We start from the raw sequence: 26,165 nt of genomic DNA, 5'->3' as shown, positions 1-26,165 counted from the left end.
CGCGGGCGCTGTTACTGCCAATTTCCTTGACAAAATTATAATTATAAAATGACATATACCTACATACAATGCAGTGCGGCAATGCCATCAGATTTCTGGGCACCCTACCATCCGGCGACGAGCTAGCTCCCATTTTTTACTTGTAAATATGTGTAGGTATATTATATAATACCACTATTTTTAGCTAATTGACCGAAGCGTAGCGAAGGTCTACGTTTTGACTCGGGCATTTTGCTTTTGTATGTCCGGATGTTCTCCTCTACAGGTCACAATTCTCAACCGATTCTTATGAAATTTTGTGACCAGATTCTATGAGTAAATAAAAATTTTTTGTCGATCCCGTTTTTGGAAATTTTCAAAAATGGAGGAGTTGTGATACCTCGCGCTTAAACAAATAGTCGTATCGATATCATAAGGCCCTGGTCTCCTATAAACGCCATCGGCCGCTTACAGCGTCTGCGTCACGATGCTTACTATAGAGATGTACTGTTGTGGTCTGTTTTAGACGTCGACGTCAGCGTCTTTTTTGTTCAAAAACGTTGACGCTGACGCCAGACGCCGCGTACATCATAAAATAGGAGACCAGGGCCTAAGAGTATTTTCTTTTTGAGACATATTGACATAGTAAATGGCAAAAAATGCAGGAAAATTGTATTGCTGGTTTAGGCGGTATTTAGATATTTAGTTTGTACTCGAGAATGAGTAGCCGAATTACGTCAGCTTAGCTAAGAACTATCATGGCGCATTTTATAAACAATCGCTTTTTTGTTTGCACACAGAAAGTCTGGGTTCGATCCCCAGTAAGCCATAACTTTTTGTATTTTTTTTTCACTTAAACTTCGTATTTCTTTTTAATAAATTAAATCTTTGTATTGTTGATTGATCAAACCGCTGTGTCATCGTGCACGGTCCCAATAAGCTATGCTCGCGAGGTCTACAGCTCACAGAGCCACTAGTTTAATTTAGTATCATTTCTTTTTTATATTTTTATGGTCGAGTCCTAATATTAACCTTCAATAGACAATATGAGCAATACAAATACAATACATTTAGTAGGTAGGTATTATTTCTGTTTTTATATGTTTATGTTTGTAAATACATAATAAACACATACATTTAAGTAAGTACAAATACTTATTATATACTTACGTAGGAAACATTCATAACTCAAGAACAAATATCCGTGATAAACACAAAATTGAATAAAATAAATATTATATTATTCCTACTTGTCTCCATATACATATTTAGGTAGAACTTGGTAGAACTAAGTCAGGTGGGAATACAATACATCCTTTGTGACTGCAACCCTTCTTATAAGATCGCGAGCGACAAAGACCTGAACACGTTTTCAAATAACAAAGGCAGAATTAGTGTGCAAACGGCCTAAGCTTGCATCTGACGCAGTATGCAGCCGACAGCCGCTTGTCTCCGTAATTAATTTATTACGTCATATTAATTAATACCTCCCTTAGTTACCAAGCGTTGATTCCCGCTTAAGACTAATTATGAAACGCTCTGCGACAGTTGATAAGGATGTTTATGTAGGTTTAATTTTGTTTTAATTTAATTTAATTTAAATGCAATAGGGAATATTACGCGAAACTCTGCGTTGGGGGCGCCACTCCTACAATAAGTCACAATCTAAGATATTGTGAAGAAAGCGCTGCTAGAGTCCAACTAAGATAACTTTGCACTTTATTACACTGTACAACAGGACTTAATCGCGTATTTAAGTTTTAAGATTTACCTCCGACGTTTCGAGGACGGCGTTGTCCCCGTGATCTCGGAGAAGACTGCCTAAATACGCGATTAAGTCCCGTTATACAATTGTGAAAGTCGAAATCAGTGTTAAATATCCTATGTCCTTCCTTGGTACTCAAACAGTCTCTATACCTTTCAACTAAATCGGTTCAGCGGTTTAAGCAGACAGACTTCCTTTTATGCCCTGTACGTTGCGTACACGTGTGACACGTGTCACGTATGGCTGCAACTGTGTCCAAGTGCAAGCGAAGCCGGCGGTCTCGCCGCCAACGTGTCGGCTCGGCTTAGGATGTACCACGCTATATTCACTTAGTGGTGTCAAGTCACTAGCGAATGTTCTTTTTAAAATAAATAAATAAATAAATATTAGGGCAATCTTATACAGATCAACCTAGCCCCAAACTAAGCAAAAATAATTGATGGGCACTAGGCGAAGATATAAATACTTACATGGATAAATATGTACAAATTAGATATAGAAAACATCCATAACTCCTTAGAAGGCTGTTAAATCGGTTTAATTTTATTTTGCATTGGTGTTTTATGTAATTCAATAAAATAAAATTATAGAATTCACTGGCGCAAATTATAGAATCCGAAGTGAGGAAGAAAAGTTGGAAACGCGACCCTGTGTTTCGAAGCAGTATAGACGCAATCGAGATTAACCTTTTAACCGCCAGCAATTTTTGATCGAGCGTGCTCGTGTCGCCACCGACAGTAATTGTACCAACGCAGAGTAAGGTTGGCATAGTTACACGAGTTATAAATGTGCTGTAAAAACCAAATCAGATCTTTGTCTTAATTATCAGACTGGCGAAATGAGCTGGATATGTAATGTCTTATATATCAGACTCTGGCGGTTAAAGGGTTAAACACTAAGATGAGAGTGAGATAGAGTATTCAATGCACTATGCAAACTTCTTTGCAATCGGATCGCGTAGTAGGTACTTAATTCATTTATCGATTTGGCCTGGAAACAAATCTAATATTATAATAGGAATCGAATATAATATATCCAAGTCAATTATTAGCAAACCACTGTACTCTATGTCAAATCTCAGAGTAATTTATAAAGCAATTTACAATAAACTTTTCGCTATCGCCTGTGATTTGGATTCAAACAGATCCGGATTGGATCCGGATTAATTTCAGTGGCCACGTCCGTTGTCCGGACGCACATTTAATAGACACAAAACAGCTGAACAGTTCGCCACAAGCTGCATTCAGACTGCAGACTGACTTTATAGACCGTCGGCCTGATTCGAACTTTAAGATACCTACGTCAAAAATTTGCTAAGGTACGATATGGATCGGATATATCTGTGTCAGAAGTGACGTTTTTGTTAGGGTTCCGTACCCAAAGGGTAAAAACAGGACCCTAGACTCCGCTGTCCGTCCGTCCGTCCATCTGTCACCAGGCTGTATCTCACGAACCGTGATAGCTAGACAGTTGAAATTTTCACAGATGATGTATTTCTGTTGCCGCTATAACAACAAATACTAAAAATAGAATAAAATAAAGATTTAAGTGGGGCTCCCATACAACAAACGTGATTTTTGACCGAAGTTAAGCAACGTCGGGCGGGGTCAGTACTTGGATGGGTGACCGTTTTTTTGGTTGTTTTTTTTTTGCTTGTTTTGCTCTATTTTTTGTTGATGGTGCGGAACCCTCTGTGCGTGAGTCCGACTCGCACTTGGCCGGTTTTTTGAAGAAACTTCACTTTTGACACTGACATACCTATCCTTCCGGTTCGAGCGCCACCTCGATTGTTAGCCTCGTGATTAATTCCTTTGTTTTTTGCGCATTAATCTTATACCTTTAAACGAGCAATTCTTGTTTATTTATTTATTGACCGAAGCGTAGCGAAGGTCTACGTTTTGACTCGGGCATTTTGCTTTTGTATGTCCGGATGTTCTCCTCTACAGGTCGCAATTCTTAACCGATTTTCGTGAAATTTTGTGACCGAATTCTATGATTAAATAAAAAATTTTTGTCGATCCGGTTTTTGGAAATTTTTCAAAATGGCGGAGTCGTGATAGCTCCCGCATAAACAAATAGTCGTATCGGTATCATAAGAGTTTTTTCTTTTTGAGATATGTTTATAGATTAAATGGCCAAAAATTCAGAAAATTTGTATCGCTGGTTTTGGCGGTATTTAGATATTTAGTTTTTACTTGAGAATGAGTAGCTAAATTTCGTCAGCTTTAGTAAGAATTATAATAGCGTATTTTGCAAACGTTCGCTTTTTTTGTTTGCATCGGCAGGTCCCTGGTTCCATCCCCAGTAATTGTATACTGCTACATAACTTTTTGTATTTTTTTTATACTTAAATTTCGTATAGTTGTTTTTTATTTTATTTTTTTATTTGGAAAAAAATAAAAATTTCGTATTTTTTATTTATCAAGCGCGGGTTAAGCGTATTCGTTTAATTTTTGTTTGTAGCTTTATGTAGTTTTTAATTTTTTGTTTATATTACATGTACTATACGTATATTTTAATAAATATTTTTGCCATAAATTTATTCAGTTTTAATCTCTGCTTGCGAGGTCTACAGCTCACAGAGCCACTAGTTTATTTATTTATATATATATATTTCGGCGATCTCGGAAACGGCTCTAACGATTTCGATGAAATTTGGTATATGGGGGTTTTCGGGGGCGAAAAATCGATCTAGCTAGGTCTTATCTCTGGGAAAACCCTGGTTTTTGAGTTTTTATATGTTTTTCGAGCAAAGCTCGGTCTCCCAGATATTATTATTTAAAGTGTAATATCGATAGCCTATTATACAGTAAACTAATGTGGTGGTGTGCAGTGAATGGAGAATTAATCTTGAAGCGCGTTTAACCACCATTTTGGAGTCAACGGCCGGTTGTCCACGTGCTTCTTGTAAAGGCCGCTATCTCTTTACAAGAGCTAATAAAAACTGTCGTGTACTAACCGTACAATTTTAGTCGTATTACCCTGCTCCTAATACCTTGATACTGGTGAAATAGTCCCATACTAGACTAAAGCCATAATTTTAAAAGAATGAATGAATGAACGTACCTTTAGCAAATTTTTGACGTACCTTCTTAACCTTTTCAAACACAAAACCTACCTAATTGTATACCTACTGTTATTTATTATATTTTTTTCTTGTTTGTTTGTTTTACTTGTGTTATTTATATCTAGTTTATTCTTTGTATATCTATTGTTGTGACTTATTAGAAGTGAAATGAACTGTATTTGCATGCTTGAAACTGTGCTTACTTATAGCAAATAAAATATGATGATGATGATGATGATGACAAAAGCTGTCACGCTGACTCCACGTCACCGAAGTGTCAAAACTGAAATTGAACTTTATGCATATGCACGTATGTCTATGTTGCTCTGTGGTCTGTGACCGATTAATCGGTCTTTGGCGTTGAACCTACGGTGCGGATATATCGGTTATTGGCGTCCAAAAGGTTAAAGTTCGAATCTCCGTGTGGCCTGACATTGCGTATCAATCAATTTGCAATCTCGTATTCCGAATTTCAATAGATTTTCAGAATTTCCTCTGACTATAAGAAGGCTAATAGTCAGATGAAATTCAGAAAATCTCCATAGAACCTATCAAAGCATCTCCAAGCTTCGATGAACAGCATTGATCAAAGGAGCCTTGAAGTCAGGCGTATCGGGGCGGTATAATTGTATAAGTCAATTTCTATTGTTATCCTAAAAATTCAGGGGTTGAAGAGATCTGATTGTTTTGATATTAACTGCGTTAGGTGAGCGTTTCTTTTTATTTTTTGGCACTTTTGTGTTATTTCTAGTCAGTATCGCGAGCCCTGCGGGCTCAGCACGGTTCCATTTTTATCCACTATCACTAAGCCCGTCACTTTCGCACTTACATACTTGTTAGAACGTGACAGGCATGGTGATAAATGATAAAAATGCGACCGTGCTACTAGAGCTGTTGTTCCTTAATATCTGGGTGACCGAGCTTCGCTCGGAAAACATATAAAAACTCGAAAATGCGCGTTTTCCCAGAGATAAGACCTAGCTAGAATGATTTTTCGCCCCCGAAAACCCCCATATAGCAAATTTCATCGAAATCGTTAGAGCCGTTTCCGAGATCCCCGAAATATATAATTATATAAATAAATAAATATATAAATAAACAAGAATTGCTCGTTTAAAGGTATTAGATAGATAGGGGTAAAAAAGTGTCATAAAATTTCCATACATTTTTCAAACTTTCCTTTTTGTTACCGCCATACAAAGATAGGAAAAAACACTGGGACATTTTTTTATCCCATTAGGATCGAAACAGCTCGTGATTCTCAGTAGAAATAACACAAAAGTGGCAAAAAAGGTCACAATATATAAAAATGGCAAAAAATAAAAGAAATGCTCAGGTGAACGGTGTCAGTTATAATTTTAAAGCACGCTTATTAAATTAAGTAGATCCGCACATATGTAGGATTAAAGGCTTAAGCTACCGCCTGCTGTTACCTAGCTTTTAACTGTATTTCATTTTCTGTGTATTTCAGGGTTCCGTAACTCAAAAGGAAAAAACGGAACCCCTATCACTCGTGCGTCTGTCTGTCCGTCTGTCACAGCCTATTTTCTCGGAAACTACCAGTAGTTGGTCCAGACCAATTATGTTGAAATTTGGTACACATAAATTTGGTAAACTAGTGACCCAAATAAAAATTTAATTTTTGATATCATTTTGAAATACATACGTTGGAACTTTGGAAGTTATTTTAAGGAAATAGCCAGATAATGACCATTCCCTATTCTACTGTTTGGTTATTTACATATATCGGTATCTGGTTAAATACAGGCTTGTTTCTAATGTGTCTGTTTTTAGGGTTCCGTACCCAAAGGGTAAAAAAGCGGCCAAGTGCGAGTCGGACTCGCCCATGAAGGGTTCCGTATTTAGGCGATTTATGACGTATTAAAAAAAATACTTACTAGATCTCGTTCAAACTAATTTTCGGTGGAAGTTTACATGGTAATGTACATCATATATTTTTTTTAGTTTTATCATTCTGTTATTTTAGAAGTTACAGGGGGGGGACACACATTTTACCACTTTGGAAGTGTCTCTCGCGCAAACTATTCAGTTTAGAAAAAAATGATATTAGAAACCTCAATATCATTTTTGAAGACCTATCCATAGATACCCCTCACGTATGGGTTTGATGAAAAAAAAAATTTTGAGTTTCAGTTCTAAGTATGGGGAACCCCAAAAATTTATTGTTTTTTTTCTATTTTTGTATGAAAATCTTAATGCGGTTCACAGAATACATCTACTTACCAAGTTTCAACAGTATAGTTCGTATAGTTTCGGAGAAAAGTGACTGTGACTGTCGTGAATAGCTCTTAATCATGCATGTTTTAGTTTAATCTTGATTTCACGTGTAATTTCGTGTAATTTTACTTTTATGTGTTTTTTACCGTTTATATCATGTTAATGTATTGTGTGGAATGTTATGTGCCTAGTTTTAAGTCTTGTATCACTGTATTTAATAAAATGTATTAGATTAAGGTGATTGGTCGAAATAAATAAAACTGACTCTCCATGTAACACTCCCTAGTTGCTGGAAAAGTACCTACGACGGGATATTCTGCCTATATAAACCCCGATCTTGGTTGCTTATTCAGAGAGTTTTACTCACCCACCCAAGCACTTTGCTTGAACACTCTCCAGTATTATTAAAGTTAAATATGTGTTTTTATTTCACTTAAACACATCCCGGTAATTGGTGGTAAATTGGAGGTAAAGCGGACTTCTGGGCAACATAGCGGCCGGCGCGTTCCTGACTTGCGTTTCTTCACTTCGGAGAACAAATATAAAGAAAAAAGCTACAGTCTACGCTCGACAGTTTGGTCCTTCGCTGCCGAATGAAGAAAGAAACACGTACGCGCTGAGTTTCAAGCGAACTATTGCTTAACTCAGACAGCAAGAAAGAATAAAGTACGCGCTGAGCCTAGAAGTTCGCTTCGGTTCAGACCCTACCCCAATAACCTTTCCATACCCCAATTACCGGCTTGCCGGACGGACCGTGCAGTGTTGTAGGTTTACCTCCACTCACGTGTCCTGGCAACTTTCGTTGCATGTGTCACATGGTTGATACCAACACACTGCTTTCAAACGCTCTAGGCATTGCACTTTGCCATTGCGGGAGACTCAGTGCCACGAGGGATCCACGCTTAGGGCATCGACGTTGCGCTCTGTAACGTCAGATCATAGGCGTAGGCAGGTATATAGTTAGGGACCCCCCGCGTGTGTAAAGTGTAAAGTGAAGTGGTTCCAAGAAGAAGATGTCCGAAAAGGAAGCACGAAGCCTTCGCTCGCGCACCAAGGGCCAGCCTGCCCCCGCACCGAACATGGACACCCCTACCCCCTCGGCCGGAAAGACTACGTCCGGCGAGACCAATACGTGGAGCAAGGGCACCAGTGGCAACCGGAACACTACCGGTGAGAACGAGTCGGTACACTCGGAAGCGTTCGACAATACGGTATTAGTTCGCAGTAGGTCAAATACGCTAGTGCATAAAGACACCGATGTCGCGCCGCCGCCGCGGGCGCCGTCTGATCGCGAATCGTCAAAAAGAAATCGCGAATCGGTAAATAGGGAACGCGATAAGAAATTAGCCGTGCTAATGGCCGAGCTCGAGGTTCATAAAGCCACTCTAACCGTTGCTAAGGCAGAGTCCGACACTGCAAAGTTAAGGCTGCAGGTTGCGCAACTGAAGGCGCAGTCTGTCGGCAGCAGTGACGCGACCGTCGAAGAACGGACTAGAAGTTGGGTAGAACGACAAGCTAGGTTACAGCGCGAGATCGCGAGTGAAAACGTTAAAATCCCGCCGCCGAAAGAGACCGCGCCGCGTGCAGCCGCCGATCGGGCTAGCAGGCCTCAACCGCGCTTTTTAGAGGTACCGCACGGTACCTACGCGCCAATGTACCATAAACCGCCAGAATTACCCGCATTCGGCGGAGATATCACCGAGTGGATATCATTTAGGGCAGAGTTCGAGGATACGTCGCCCATGTTTAGTGCCGTCAATAACGTGAGTCGGATTAGGCGCGCACTTAAGGGCGAAGCTCGGACCGCCGTAAAATCAATCATGTATACGGTTCAGGATCCGTACGAAATAATGGAAGCGCTAGAACGGCAGTTCGGCGACCCTGAGGAAATTGTTCTTACGGAAATACATAACATCAAACGCATGCCGCGTTTGTCCGAAGACAATGCGAATATCGCCTCATTTGCCGCGCATATCGCGAACGCCGTCGCCACCATTCGATCGTTGCGTCAAGAACAATATTTACACGCGCCTGAGCTTGTAAATAAAATCGTGGATAAATTGAATCTGATAGTGCGCTATGAATGGGCCAAATACAGGCAGTCTAACGTAGAATCACCCGGGTTAGTTGCGATATCCGAGTTTCTTAACGAAATTAGCACTGCGGCCAAGCGCGTAAACCGACATAAGCCGTCCAATAGATCACGGAATGCAGTGAATGCGGTATCCTCTGTGCGCGAACCGAGACGATCGAGCCGTGCTCTCTCTGGGTCTCGTGCCCCCGCGTTCTACCGTGACTATAGGTCGGATTCGAAATCACGGAATGCAGTGAAGGCGGTTTCCTCTGTGCACGAACCGAGACGATCGAGCCAAGCTCTCTCTGGGTCTCGCGCCCCCGCGTTCTACCGTGAATATAGTTCGGATTCGGAGTCAGATTCCCACGAAACATACACACGTGATACGGGAAGTAGATCGCGTCCTAGTAAATCGACTATAGCTCAAGTGAAGCACCGCGATGGTAATTTAAAGAAAAAGCCAGCGTCAACCGGAGCTAAGCCCAAACGACAGATATCGTCTGTCTCTGTCTCGCGCGATGCGTGCGCCATATGTAAGAACGGCAAAGAACACAAAGTTAGTGCGTGTTCGAAATTTCTAGCCGCGACTATATCTGAGCGATGGGACTTGGCAAAGGGTGCCAGATTGTGCTATAGATGTTTAGGCGCGAATCACCGTACGTCTTTTAAATGTAAATATGTCGCGTGTGGCATGAGTCAGTGCGAAGCCGGACATAACAAACTATTACACGGATTAAGCGCGGCCGCGTCCGCGAACGGTAATAGTGCTCCGGCGGCACCTGCAGTACTCAATGTTAGACTGCCGCAGACGTATCTCAAAATCATGCCTGTAGAGGTGTCGGGACCGTTAGGTACCGTTCAAACCCTTGCGCTACTTGACGAAGGCGCGGCAATGACTTTGATGTTACACGAAACTGCGGACAGAATCGCGCCGCGCGTGCGCGGTGAAACGTTAGAGATAGAAGGCATAGGCGGTGTAGTACGAGACCCAGATTCGTATGCGTTACGGGTCGCAATACGGGGTTTTTGTAGCCGACATATGGAAATGATAGAGACGTACACAGTTTGCGATGTAGGTTTAGGAGCGCAGGGCGTACCGCGAGACTTAGTGGATAAGTGCGATCATTTATCTAAAATCGCGGACGAATTAAGTTACCCTCCCGCAGTACCTACTATCGTGATAGGTCAAGATAACTGGCATCTCATCGTTACTCGGCAAATTATAGACGGTCCGCCTAACCTTCCGGTCGCGAGTTTAACCAGGCTAGGATGGGTTTTACACGGTCCCGACCGTACACATCGCGCCGCGGTACAGTTTGTAGGGCACGCACGGCCTAATACCGCGGAGGACGAAGCCTTACAGCTTATGAAACGGCATTTTGACATAGAATCATTAGGCGTTTCACAGAAGTTACCTCGGGCCGATCCCGATCAACGCGCGCTAGATTTATTAAAAGCCACCTGCGAAAAGATACCGGGGGAGAATAGGTATCGATCGGGCTTACTGTGGCGATCAGATGACGAGAAACTCCCCGATAACCGAGCGCAAGCATTGAAACGGCTGCACAGTCTAGAACGAAAGCTAGACCACGATGCGAATCTTAAAGCCGAATATGCGAAGCATATGAACAATTTGCTTGACAAAGGTTACGCGGAGAAAATGGACTCGCCGCCGCCCCCCGATGCACCCCGGACGTGGTATCTAGCGCATTTCCCAACTTTTCACCCGCAACGCGGCAAAATGCGATTAGTTTGGGACGCGGCCGCCACAGCTCACGGACGCTCGCTGAATAGCGCGCTGTTGGCTGGCCCCGACCTGTTAGAGTCACTTTTTGGCGTATTAGTGCGCTTCCGCGAAGGCAAAATCGCGGTGATAGCCGACGTCAAAGAGATGTTTTTACAGATCGAAATAATAGAGCAAGATCGCGATGCGTTACGTTTCGTTTGGCGGGGGGAGGACCGCACCTCTCCACCGCAAGAATATAGGATGAAGCGGCTTATATTTGGATCGGCAGCGTCGCCGACAACCGCGTTATACGTCAAAAACGAAAACGCAAAAACGCATAGTAAAGAATATCCGATCGCAGCTGAAAAAACGATAAAGAATACGTACATGGACGACATGTTGATCGCCCTCGACAAGTCCGAAGAGGAAGCTAGACGCGTAGTAAACGATGTTTACGAGCTTAATATGCGCGCGTCATTCGAACTTCGCGGGTTCGTATCGAACCATCCTGCGGTAATTGCTGACGTAGTTAATAGCAAAGAGGAAACGTCTCTGTTAGGCGCGAACGAGAGCGAACGTACCTTAGGTTTGAAATGGAATCACAAGCGTGACACCTTAGGTTTCAACGTAAACTTTCGAAATACGCCCGAAGACGTCATTAACGGTCAAAAGTTACCCACAAAACGGCAGGACACGAGTAGCGCGATGTCGACATTCGATCCGATCCATTACGTAAGTCCCATATCGGTGTTAGGGAAAACCTTAATGCCAGAGATATGGAGAACGGGAGTCGATTGGGACTCGCCTATACCCGTCTCGCTTGCACCCGCGTGGCGATCATTCATAGATAACGCACAAGTAGTTCGCGCCACCGCTAGTGTTCTGGTTGCCGCCGAGGCATTTAAGGCCTTATCGCTACCTAAGAAAACAGAGACCAATAAGGGGTATTTAGGTTTAGCAGAGATATTGCTAATTCGACGGAGTCAACATGCCGCATTTCCAGAGGAATTTAAGCTGCTGGAAACTGGGCGGCCACTCCCGAAGAAATCTCCGCTACACAAAATAGCTGTACATCTGGAGCTTGCCGCCTCACTTTCGGCATCCTCCATGATACTGTCGCTACGCCGAATGATAGCGCGACGCGGCACGCCTACAGTTCTCTATTCCGACAACGCCACCAACTTCTGCGGCGCGGAACGAGAACTAGCAGAGGCCATAAAGACGCTGCCCGACATTCTCAAGCCCTTTTTGACCGAGCGAGCCATAAAATGGAAGAAAATTCCACCCGGCAACCCCTCCGCTGGCGGTGCCTGGGAACGGCTCGTGGGCAGCGTAAAAACCGCACTTAAAGTAGTTCTGAAGGAAAGAGCACCCCACGAAGAAGTTCTACATACGTTATTGTTAGAATCAGAGCACATAGTCAATTCTAGACCACTGACACCAGTGAATCCAGACTTAGACATCGAAGCCCTGACGCCGAATCACTTTCTTATCGGTCGATCGAGCTCCATGTCGCCACTGGGCGTCTTCACAGACGCAACTATGTCACTCTCTTCGTGGAGAACAGCGCAAACGCTAGCCGACCATTTTTGGAGGCGCTGGCAGCGGGAATACCGACCCAGCCTCCTCCCCCGGCCTGGTGCTCATCAGAACGTGAAAAAACTGCATGAAGGCGACGTAGTCATCGTAGCGGATAGCTCCATGCCACGAGGAACGTGGCCCAGAGGCGTAATCGTCCAGCTCTTTTCCGGCCCGGATGGTCATGTAAGAGTGGCCATTGTTCGCACCCGCGCAGGTGACGTCCGCCGCCCAGTTTCCCGGCTTATACCCATCCACTCCTCACATGAAGACGGTGTTGGCACACGTGGGGGAGACTGTCGTGAATAGCTCTTAATCATGCATGTTTTAGTTTAATCTTGATTTCACGTGTAATTTCGTGTAATTTTACTTTTATGTGTTTTTTACCGTTTATATCATGTTAATGTATTGTGTGGAATGTTATGTGCCTAGTTTTAAGTCTTGTATCACTGTATTTAATAAAATGTATTAGATTAAGGTGATTGGTCGAAATAAATAAAACTGACTCTCCATGTAACACTCCCTAGTTGCTGGAAAAGTACCTACGACGGGATATTCTGCCTATATAAACCCCGATCTTGGTTGCTTATTCAGAGAGTTTTACTCACCCACCCAAGCACTTTGCTTGAACACTCTCCAGTATTATTAAAGTTAAATATGTGTTTTTATTTCACTTAAACACATCCCGGTAATTGGTGGTAAATTGGAGGTAAAGCGGACTTCTGGGCAACATAGCGGCCGGCGCGTTCCTGACTTGCGTTTCTTCACTTCGGAGAACAAATATAAAGAAAAAAGCTACAGTCTACGCTCGACAGTGACATACGGACGGACAGACGGACAGACAGACAGACATGACGAATCTATAAGGGTTCCGTTTTTTGCCATTTGGCTACGGAACCCTAAAAATGGGACCCAATTACTAAGACTTCGCTGTCTGTCCATCCTTCTGTCACCAGGATGTATCTCATGAACCGCGATAGCTAGACAGTTGAAATTTTCACAAATGATGTATCTCTGTTGCTGATATAACAATAAATACTAAAATAAATGAAGTACCTACCTATCACTAAAAAGTAAAAAATAAAATAAAATAAATAAAAAATAATTAAAAAATTAAAAATAAACAAAAATAAAACCAAAATAAAATAACTTAATATAAAATCTTTTTTTAAAAAAAGGGAACCGCCTTCAAAAAACCAACCCACTGAAAAGTACAAAATAATTTTTATATGGCACCCCTTTACGTGTCCAGTCCCTATGCCGTCGTAAAGCGAATTTTTGCCAAAAAGTAATTAATACCTAATAATAAGAAAATTAATAATCATCCGGGTAATTACTTAGTTTTTGAAGTCGGTGCCAAACCAAATTTTTTGAGAACCGATATTTTAGACAACGAAGAACGCTGCACTTACTTGCATTATAAAGACATACTTAGTTTACTCATTAATTTAGTTCTTGTAGGTACTACGTTCTCGTATTTATTTTCTGATTGGTAGTAAAGACTGCTTTTGTTGGTTTGGCACCGCCTTCAAAAACTAAGTAATTACCCGGATGATTATTAATTTTCTTATTATTAGGTATTAATTACTTTTTGGCAAAAATTCGCTTTACGACGGCATAGGGACTGGACACGTAAAGGGGTGCCATATAAAAATTATTTTGTACTTTTCAGTGGGTTGGTTTTTTGAAGGCGGTTCCCTTTTTTTAAAAAAAGATTTTATATTAAGTTATTTTATTTTGGTTTTATTTTTGTTTATTTTTAATTTTTTAATTATTTTTTATTTATTTTATTTTATTTTTTACTTTTTAGTGATAGGTAGGTACTTCATTTATTTTAGGTTTTGGGCTAAAATACTAGTTTGTTAGGCTCTCCATTTAGTTTTGGGCTAGTAACTACCTACTAATGTTGGTGATGGCCTAACTCGATGATAATCGCGACACAACATAATATGACGTTTTGGTGCTAAACGATTTGTATGTATATTGCTCCCACTTCCACTCCCATTCCCAGTCCCAGTCCGAGTCCGACTCCCACTCCCACTATTTTATCTAAATCGGTTTCAGCAACATAAATTTGTTGGTAAGTATCCCGATAGCATGGCCACCTACCGGGTCCAATTGGTTTTTCAAACCATCCATGCACTGTACACTAAAACCTTCTCCAGAATGTAACAAACACTTTTCTGAAAACCGCATCAAAATCGGCTCAGCCAAACGCGAGATAATCACGAACAAACATACACAGATACATACGTACATACATACATACGGGTCAAACTGAGAACGTCCTTTTTTAAAGGCAGTTAGAAAAAAGTTCATCGACCCACCTAGTGGAACTCTGCAACATAGGCACACGACGACAAGTCGGTTAACCAAAACAAAGTGTGCCTATGTTGCACCAAACCTAAGTTCCACTAGGTACAGCAAGGGTTCAGCATCAGCTCTATCTTGGATACTGCTCTCCCAAGTGCTCATCAAGATGTGACAGATTACCAAAATAGCGTGGGCCTATGTTGCACCAAACCTGAGTTCCACTAGGTACAGCAAGGGTTCAGCATCAGCTCTATCTTGGGTACTGCTCTCCCAAGTGCTCATCAAGATGTGAAGGATGACCAAAATAGCGTGGGCCTATGTTGCACCGAACCTGAGTTCCACTAGGTACAGCCAGGGTTCAGCATCAGCTCTATCTTGGGTACTGCTCTCCCAAGTGCTCATCAAGATGTGACAGATGGCCAAAATAGCGTTGGCCTATGTTGCACCAAACCTGAGTTCCACTAGGTACAGCCAAGGTGAACCCTGCCAGCCAGGGTGGTTTGGTGCATCAGCTCTATCTTGGGTACTGCTCTCCCAGGTGCTCATCAAGATGTGACGGATGGCCAAAATAGCGTTGGCCTATGTTGCACCAAACCTGAGTTCCACTAGGTACAGCCAGGGTTCAGCATCAGCTCTATCTTGGGTACTGCTCTCCCAAGTGCTCATCAAGATGAGACGGATGACCAAAATAGCGTGGGCCTATGTTGCACCAAACCTGAGTTCCACTAGGTACAGCCAGGGTTCAGCATCAGCTCAGATCTATGTATACTAAAACCTTCTCCAGAATGTATGAAACACTTTTCTGAAAACCGCATCAAAATCGGTTCAGTCAAACGCGAGATAATCGCGAACAAATATACATACATACATACATACGGGTCAAACTGAGAACCTCCTTTTTTTTTTTTTGAAGGCGGTTAAAAAAATTAAATAAAATAAATATTTAAGGGGGGCTCCCATACAACAAACACGATTTTTTTGCTTTATTTTCTGTTGATGGTGCGGAACCCTACGTGCGCGAGTCCGACTCGCACTTGGCCGGTTTTTACATCAACATGGAACGATCAACCCTCAACGTATCGATTCCATCAAGTTTTAAAGCGAAATTGGATGGCGCCACAAAAGTATCATTACCGGAGTACCAGACTGACGCACATAACCCAGCGCAGTAACTCTACGTGTGCTCGGCGCTGATAACGCGCGTCAACAGACTATTAACTGATACACACCGACTTTGAGATTTATGAATATTATCGAAAAACATTTAAATCTTCTGAAGTATGTGAGACAGTCTAGCTTTTATCCTTTACAGGTCACAATAAGATATTTTATAATTATAAGCCTACAGTGTCCCACTGCTGGGCAAAGGCCTCCTCCCTCGATCTCCACTCGTCTCGGTCTTGAACAATCTCCGGCCAATCGTTGAGATATGCGTCCAAGTCGTCCTGCCATCTCCGTCTGGGCCTACCAGATCCTCTAGAAAGATATTATACTGCGGAAAAATTAACACCCTATAACGTCATCTTTATGCATTTTTTCCTTATTTTGGCTATGAGGCTTGAATCGAGGATTTCTTATAATCTGGTCCGTTAAAGGGTTCAAGCGAACTACGTTAAATGTTTAAAAAAGTCATAGTACCATTACCGTAGTACCAGGCTGACGCAGATAACCCCGCGCAGTAACTCTACGTGTGCTCGGCGCTGATAACGCGCGTCTACAGACTATTAACTGATACACACCGACTTTGAGATTTATGAATATTATCGAAAAACATTTAAACATTATGAAATATGTGAGACAGTTTAGTTTATACCATGTACAGGTCACTATAAGATATTATTACCTACGGATAAATTAGGATAAATGACATCTTTATGCATTTTTTCTTTGATGTGGCAATGAGGCTTTCTTATAATCTGGTCCGTTAAAGGGTTCAAGCGAGCTACGTCAAATGTTTAAAAAAGTCGTACTACAACATTACCTACCGCAGTACCAGGCTGACACATATAACCCAGCGCAGTAACTCTACGTGTGCTCGGCGCTGATAACGAGCGTCAACAGACTATTAACTGATACACACAGATTTGAAGAGTGGCGAATTGTATAGAAAATTACTCTTATTTTTTTTTACACATCACAAAAACATAATACAAAGAACTTAGAACTAAGATGCGCCACAGAAACTTATGAAAGTTTATGCGTGTTACTCGAATGTTTCTCAAAAATTGTATTGTAATTGTATTGTTACAATACAATACAAAAAAATGTTACAAGTAGTTGATAATATTTCAGCACCGAAAACGACTACGTGATTCGCCGTCTGGTTATTAGACTGTGAATATTCTGTAGACTCTACCTAGTTCTATTAAATATATTAAAAACGGGTCACTCACGTATTTTAAGTCATAAATGCTCGACATGTTTCACTCCGTACGTCGTCAGGAGCTTGAGTGACCCGTTTTTAATAATTATATTTAATATGTCTGTGTCTCACGGAAGTTTTGTTATTAAAATCTACCTAGTTCTATTATCTATTCTCGTTATTTATCATCCTTCAGCTCCGTGTGTCCGTGAACAACTAAACCGTTACTTACATCCAGCGCTCATTAGCATATTGCTGACACGATTATAATTATTTAAAGCGCAGGTTACAAGATTTATCGAATCCTTGCCGGGGTACGACATCGATTAATAACTATTATTATCAGCGCCGATAGCACACATTAAGATACAGCGGTGGTATCAGGTCACTGTTTTATCACTTGTCATGTCATGCGTCACTTTCGCACTTACATATTTGTTAGAACGTGATTACGTGACAGGCATGATGACAGATGATAAAAAACCGACCATCTTAGCCCAACAGGTTGGCCCAAAAATTGGTAGACAAATACTTTTTAGGGTTGTTTTTCTTACTAAAGCCGCGTATCCACTAGAAGCAGAAGCAGCAAATGGAGACTCTGCCTCAACAGCGAGCCTCAAGTTGAGGCACGGTCTCCACTTTTCTTAAACAATGTTAGTTATTCTCTTTAGAGTTGAGGTCCAGCCAAATAATTTCATATCAGTTACCTACGATATTGACATAGCGGTTATCGCTACTTAGGTTGACCAAAGAAATATTAGTATTAGTACTATTTCGTACCTTGCCACAGTGACAGTCCATATGAAAGTCTAGTCTCATACTATTGTCACTGTGTCAAACGAAATGGTACTGAAACTAAATTCCTTGAGCGACCTTCGTATCGATAACAGAGTCGATATTTCATTTTGTCAATCTCTCGTTTTTGCTAGAAAAAGTTCTAGATCTAATTAAGGCTGATTGGCCGTTAGTTATGAACGGCGGGGCAGTAGGTACAGTCAGCAGCAGAAGTTGCTAAGCGGGCCAGGTGTTCAAAATTATCTTAACGCGACTTTATTGTTAAGAGAATAAGGCCCACTTGCTCCATCCCACTAACCCGGGATTAAGCGGTTAAGCCGTCAACCCAGTGTCAAATTGTACGGACAACCATGGTAACTCCGGATTTAACCGGTTAACCCCGGGTTAGTAGAATGGTGCAAATGGGCCTAAGAGTGTGTCAAGGTAATTTTGAACACGTCGCCCGAGCAACTTCAGCTGCTGACTGTACTTAGGTACATAAAAGATAAGAAATATAAATAAAAACACGTTTTTTTATTTACTTCAGTGGTTTATTGTGTAAATAAATAGAATGTATTGCTATGTTTTATTGTGTAGTTTATTTCGAATCCTCTCGTTCCATTTCTTCGTTTTCTTAGTAAATCTTCATCGCCTCAATGCTTCGTCTCAGTTGGATCAGAATTTGATCTATCATTAGAATTATTCCAGAATAATCCAATGAATCTTGACGTTTAATCTCAACGTAAATCTTAGTTCCAATTTGGTCGCATTAAACATTTAAACCTATACTCATCCTTTTCTTTTGGGTGCTAGTACTAGTGTAAGACAAAGATAGTATGATTCTCTATGTTTGAAATGAGTCAGCCCTTTGACAAACTATATTCATGAAGCGGGTCATCGATCGGTGACGTCACTGACACATTTACTTATCAGTTTATAGCAAAGTATAGTAGGTATAATAAAATATAGGTAGGTACAGATAAGGAATAATAATGATATTGAGAACATAAAACAATAAATAACAAAAACACCGACACAGTTTACAAGGCGCTTGATCGAAAATATGTAGAGTCCAACCAAGTTAACTCTGCATGACATTTGCAATGACAAAGTGGCTATGTCATAATTAATGTCAAATTTCTATGAAAATATGACGTCTATGAAACACTCCCTTTGTTGTTTTCAAGCTGGTGTAAGGTTAGCTAAGACGGACTGTATACAGTGGACGTCAAAAATATGTTTACATTTTTTGCCTTATTACAAAGTAGTAGGGTTCAAAAGTGTAAACATATCTTTGACGTTACCCACGTCTACTACAATTACCTAAAATAAGTTTACATTTTTCTAGTGATTAAATAGAAATGTTAGGATTTCAATAACCTAAACTAGGCCTTCCCTTTAATATATAACACGACCTGATGCAAAGCCAAACAATGTGTTTATATAAACATCTGTATGCCGATATTATGAGAAGGTATATAATGTAAGCACAAACAAAATATAATTTAGTAGTTTCAAAATATTTAAATAGTTTATATTAATTTCAATCCCAAAATAAACTTTAACGATATGACGAATTATTTACCTACAGTGACTCTTTGAATAAGTTTCCAGTTCAGTTGTTAGCAAATAATACAATCTATTTTAAATGAGGCTCATCATAATAATAGGGATGGAAATATTTGCCGGTGGCTGATTTTATGTTACGATCAAATAGTTGCCCGGTATAATCAAAATGAATGTGTAACAAAACTGTTCGGATGATACAAGATACTTTGCTTTAAATTGATTTACAACGTGCGTCGTTGTCACTTTCTACAATTACCCTCTCAATGATAACTGCTTGAACTCCTTGATCCTTCTTCTTGTCGCTGCAGCAGCACTTCCCCTTCCTTCCTTCTTTACGGCCTTTCCTTCCACACTCAGGGCCAGATTCTTCACCACGCCGGTGCCATCCATCGCGTTCGGGTCTGCCATGATGACCTTTGCCATGCCTGTGACATCCGCGACCCCACGATCCGCGTCCGAAAGGGCATCCGGGTCCATCCATTGGTCCATGAGGTCCGTCACGTTCAGGGCTGCCAGGTCGATCTTCACCACCGCGTCTGTGACATCCGCGACCCCACGGGCCGCGTCCAAAAGGTCTGTCCGTCGGGCATCCGGGTCCATCCTTTGGTCCACATGGTCCGTCACTTTCATCGCTGTCAGGCCTATCTTCACCGCCACGCTTGTGGCATCCACGTCCCCCCCGTCCGAAATGTCTGCATCCTGGCGGTCCATTTGGCCCAGGCCCCTCACCACGCCCAAAAGGGCAACCGGGGCCTTTCTTCGGATGGCCCGGTCCGTCTCTGGGGCCGGGGCCATCCGTGCGTTCGCAATCACCCGAGCACCTGCAGTCTCCGTCGCTTGGCCGGTGTCTGAAGAAATGTGGTCCCATCATCCAAGGGCCGAAGTGGCCACGGGGTCCATGATGACCGTGAGGGCCGTGATGTCCGAACGGATGATGCCTGAAGTGTCCATGGCCATGGTGACGCATAGGTCCAAAGCCGAAATCGCATTCAATAGGCCCTCTCATATTGTATATTATAACAATATAAGTGTCTATCAACTTATCTGATAATAACACGACTATACGTCAGCGCTGCTAATGATAAACTGTGGGGTTCGGGCCGCCGCGAGTGCCTTTTATAATAAACATTGCACAATGGTTGCGCAATTTGGGAAATTGTTGTGCAATTATTTAAAATATTGTGAAATAGCGCAGGGGATTACTATATATGGTGTAATTTTGACTTCATATGCACATTATTGCGAAATACAAATGAAATACCTATATCTTTATGTTATGAAATAAAAATTCCATAATTCCTTTTTAGCTGTAAACTAAATAAATGTTCTACGCCTTTTTTAACATTATAAACATGTTTTGTGGCCAATTACCCACCCTTCCTAATAAGTGTGAACACATTACCTGTCACCATACTTTCAAGGGCATCCATTTAAACGCAAAACATTTACCTATGATTAAAAGTACCTATCTGGCGTCCCCACGCGAAGCGATGCGTGACAACAAAGCGAGCAAATGAAATGTTGAATTTAAAGAAGTAGGGTAATTCGCCATTAACTGGCCACCGGCCAATAACTGGCCACCGTAAACTATAAATGAATTATATTACCTTTAAACAGAATTCATTTTAGTCTTAAGGTTTCAATAACTGGCCAGCCTTCAATAACTAGCCACCTTATACTAAACTGAATTCTGTTTATAGGTGAATATTTAGAATTCATTTTTAGTTTACTTACGTACGTTTTAACATGTTCTGGAACCTGCTTGAAATTTTTTACCGTCCCAATAAATAAAATTCTACAATTGGATAAGGTGACTTTCGTGTTTTGAATACATTATAAAACAATATTATCGGTATCCTTAGAAAAGTGGAAAAATTGGAAAAGATTCGAACTTACGATCTTTTGGAACACTGATCCAATCGCTCTTACTTAACCGACTGAGCTAAAAATTCCAGTTATTTACCGAGGCCTTAAGGAAAACTAATTTAAACTATTCAATGTGGCCAATTCCGTCATAGGGCCTATTCCGTCCATTAGCGTTTTTCTAGAACAACGAACAAAATTGATAAATGCATCGACAAAGCAGCGATTGCTTTTAGTTTCAGCAATTAAAAGCAAATGGTTTTTATTCCTACGATTGGAAATCAAAGAAATACCGTAAAATGGGGTGAATAGGGGCAAAAGTGACATTCAAACCTCGATAACATTTTATTTTTACATATTGGAAACTGAATGGTATATATAGTAAGTGTTTCGGAGGTTTGTATTTTCGTTTTTATTTTATTTTGGGTAAGTAGTTCCATTTCATAACTTTGACGATAAACAGGAAAACCCACTCACCCCGTAGTCCCTCGTAATTGGGGTGAGATGGAATTTCATACAAAGGTGATTTTGGAAGATTTTTGGATCGATTTTTTTTTATTATGAGTATTACTATAGGTCCAATTTAAATTGGAATACATTATTTTTGTAGCAGTAGCCTTAAAATCCCATCTCACACCCCTTTCATTCCTTCTCTCCCCATTCATAACCCAACTCTCCCCGCGAACCCTACTCACCCCATTTTACGGTATACGCTCGTGGACGCAATTAGCCAATATTGATCTTAGTGAAAAAGCGTTTTCATTGACGCGATTGTTTTAGTTTTGACTCGCGTCAGAAAGAGACGCAAAAGCGATAAGTGATAACCATACGCCCGTTACGTCAAGTAAGTGAAGTAAATAAGTGAATCATTACAAGGTCAACGTCCGCTGTAAGTAATGATGTGTCCTATTTATAGAACAACCGATACGTTTGACCTTCTGTTAGCCAGCTGATGCCTTTATAATGGCTTACTTACGACGCGATGTTAACGCGATGTTTAAAAGTTCCTTTTTTAGATCTAAATCTAAACCAGGCGTGGCTCACTCCGCGATTTCGGCGCGTCGCTACAAAAACATGCGGCCCACACCAATTTTGGTGTCTAGCCATAGTAGTTGCCGCGCACCGCTACGGAACGGACGCCTGCTCGCGCTTGCCGAGCGGTCATATCTGTCGTAATAGACGCTTTTTGTTAGAGAGTGAACCTTCTGTACCTAGTACTATTATTTATTCTGTGTCTAAAAATAAATAGATTTTCTTTTCCTCAGGAAGCCACGAGTTTATCATTGACATATGTGCTAACGTATGCGTAACTTACTTTCTATACATATCGCTCGCACTAATAAGCCAGTACGAGCGAAATGCACAGAATATAAAGTTACGCACACTCTAGCGAATATGGAAGTGTCACATCGGTGTCAAACTCGTGGTAAGGCTACAGCTCTAGCCCTTCGGTCGTGTTTTCTATTAACATAATGTGTCAGTACAGGATAAATTGGACATGATTTCCAGAATTTGCTATCTATATAGTTACATTATCTAAATAATAAGATAAGCGCAAAAAACATTGGAAGAAAAATGATTCATCTAGCCAGAAAACTGTTTCAACGAAATCACACAAAAGCAAACAACCAATTGTTTACAATGAACTAACGTAGGTTTTCCCGCTTGCGTTTCGCCGGTCATTTCGTAATGTTGTGCTACAATAATTATGAGTCACACAGTCAGTCAATGAACGACCGGCGGCCTAGCCAAGGTGACAATCGCTTGCGCTTCGCCTTCGAATCGCTTTGTGTCTCTCTATCATTATGAAACTTAGTGGATAGAAAAAAACCGGCCAAGTGCGAGTCGGACTCGCGCACGGAGGGTTCCGCACCATCAACAAAAAATAGAGCAAAACAAGCAAAAAAACGGTCACCCATCCAAGTACTGACCCCGCCCGACGTTGCTTAACTTCGGTCAAAAATCACGTTTGCTGTATGGGAGCCCCACTTAAATCTTTATTTTATTCTGTTTTTAGTATTTGTTGTTATAGCGGCAACAGAAATACATCATCTGTGAAAATTTCAACTGTCTAGCTATCACGGTTCGTGAGATACAGCCTGGTGACAGACGGACGGACGGACGGACAGCGGAGTCTTAGTAATAGGGTCCCGTTTTTACCCTTTGGGTATGGAACCCTAAAAACTAAAAATCGCTGTAAAAAAAGTAATTATGAGAAATTATTTGTGGAATGCCGTATGTTGCCAGTTCATGAGGAAGTAGGGATGTTGCTGGCATTAGATTCTCTGTAATTAATAAAATGACTCGGGGAAAATCTCCAGGGCACGACGGGTTAAGTATCGAGCACCTGCAACACGCTGGCCACCACATCCATCGGCTGTTGGCTATGCTTTTTACCCTTGGTTTGAGACACTCCTACTTGCCAGACGAGTTTTTGAAAACGGTTGTTGTACCGATAATAAAAAATAGAACCGGCGATGTGTCTGACATTAACAATTATAGGCCAATCTCTTTGGCCACAATTGCAGCGAAGGTTCTTGACGGTGTGCTTGAACGTCACCTCAGTGCAGTGCAGACATGCAGTGTTAGATGATAGACAATTTGGTTTTCGTGCGGGTCTGTCTACTGAGAGTGCTATTTTGGTTCTGAAGCACACCGTCAGGTACTACACTGACAGGAAGACCCCCGTGTGCGCTGCTTTTCTCGATCTTTCGAAAGCATTCGACCTAGTGTCGTATGAAAAACTATGGGAGAAGTTGCAGAAGGCGGGTCTTCCTCAAGAACTGATAAGGCTGTTAAAATATTGGTACAACAATCAGTATAACTTTGTGAGGTGGGGGATGTCGGTCTCGGAAGGTTATAGAGCTCAATGCGGAGTCAGGCAAGGGGGACTTACATCTCCACTACTGTTCAACATTTATGTTAATCAGCTGATTGTCGAGCTCAGCAGCACTATGGTTGGCTGTTCGATCGGTGGCAAAATGATAAACAACATAAGTTACGCCGACGACATGGTGCTGTTGAGCCCGTCGATCAGTGCTATGAATAAATTGTTGAAGGTGTGTGACACGTATGCGGAGTCTCACGGGCTCATCTATAATATTAAAAAAAGCGAGATACTCATCTTTCGAGCTGGTAATAAGACCCTACCAATAGTTGAGCCGGTGACACTCGGCGGTGTTGCCTTGAACAGAGTGTCCAGTTTTAAATACCTGGGACATGTAATTACCGAGACTCTAAAGGACGATGCGGATATTGAAAGGGAACGCAGGGCACTGGCAGTAAGAGCTAATATGTTGATTCGCAGGTTTGCGCGTTGTACAGTGGAGGTCAAGAAAACATTGTTCATGTCGTATTGCCAATCATTCTACACGTGCAGCCTGTGGATCAATTATACGAAGCGCGCTTACAGTGCTCTGCGTGTCCAGTTCAATAACGGCTTCAGGATGCTGTTGGGGCTACCACGCTTTTGCAGTGCGTCAGGCATGTTTGCGCAAGCACGACTGGACGATTTTCATGCCATAATGAGGAAAAGAATCGCCTCTCAAATGTATCGCCTGCGGGGTAGCACCAACAGCTTGCTGGTAGATATAGCTGAGAGATGGGACTGTCCGTTTTATAGTCACTGGGCGTCTGCTCATCGTCCTGTGTACCAAGACCCCAAATGATGATTTTTTTTTTTTTTTTGAAACTGTGAGACCTAGGTTAAGATCTACTAACACTAGTAATGTAAGTCTGTAAATATGTAACTAAAATCTATGGGCAAACTGGCCTGAAATAAAGAATTTTATTTATTATTATTATTATTAGAGCAGTTCAATAAAGATGAATTGTGACGTCGCACGGGTAAAGGTACCTTATGGCCGTTGGCGCTTACGTTATTATTAACGCCGCTCCGCCACCGCGCGCTATTATTATTGCGGCGCTATGCGACGTAAGCGCCAAGTGCCATAAGGTTACCTTTTGCCGTGGAACGTCACAATTTAAAATCTATATAAATCACTCTAGGTTCACGAGAACAATCATTAAAAACATGTTAGAGGTTCCGTCTTGTGGTAAAAATTATTATGGAAAAAGATGTAGGAAGTACTTGATCCCAAAATTGTATAACGAAATACCGTATGATATAAGGGAATGTAAATCATTTAGGATGTTTAAATTTAAAATGAATTCTTCTATTAGACAAAATTAAATTAAAGTTACCACCATACTACGCAATAAGATGTACTGTTAACAATTAATTAGTCAATTAGCTAAGTTTACCCATCTATGTTTTAAGGGAGCTCTGCCAACAAACTGTCCTGCAGTTTGGCAGAAGAAAAAAATATGTATGTTAGGGTTTATTTCATCTGAATAAACGATTTATTTATTTATTATACTTTATTTATCACTCTTCCATATTAGTGTGACAGTTGCGTTTCGTTCGCTACCTACCTACGTAGCGTTAGCGATTGGCATTTTGTCTACGGGGCCAGAGCCCGTACCATGAGTCACTGACAGTGTCAAAACTGACATAAACGCCATCGAGAACGTAATTTACTTTCTATACATCTCGTTCGTACTAATATGCGAGTACGAGCGAGATACCTATATAGAAAGTAAATTACGTTCTTGATGGCGTTTATGTCAGTGCCAAACTGATGATAGCCGTACAGGGGACCGTTTTTCAAAAGCTTGTAACTTGTAATACAAGTGGAAGTCCCTTTCTAACAAAAGCTGTCAAAAAGTGACATCCCGCTTGTATTATACTAGTTACAAACTTTTGAGAAACGGGCCCCAGGCGGCGTAGCATGGTCGCGTTTTTATCGCTTATCACCATGCCTGTCACGTTCTAACAAGTATGTAAGTGCGAAAGGG

Source organism: Cydia amplana, chromosome 15, assembly GCF_948474715.1.
Source record: "Cydia amplana chromosome 15, ilCydAmpl1.1, whole genome shotgun sequence".
Classification (NCBI taxonomy): domain Eukaryota; kingdom Metazoa; phylum Arthropoda; class Insecta; order Lepidoptera; family Tortricidae; genus Cydia; species Cydia amplana.
The sequence above is the reverse complement of the archived record's forward strand: the minus strand, read 5'-3'. Positions refer to the sequence as shown.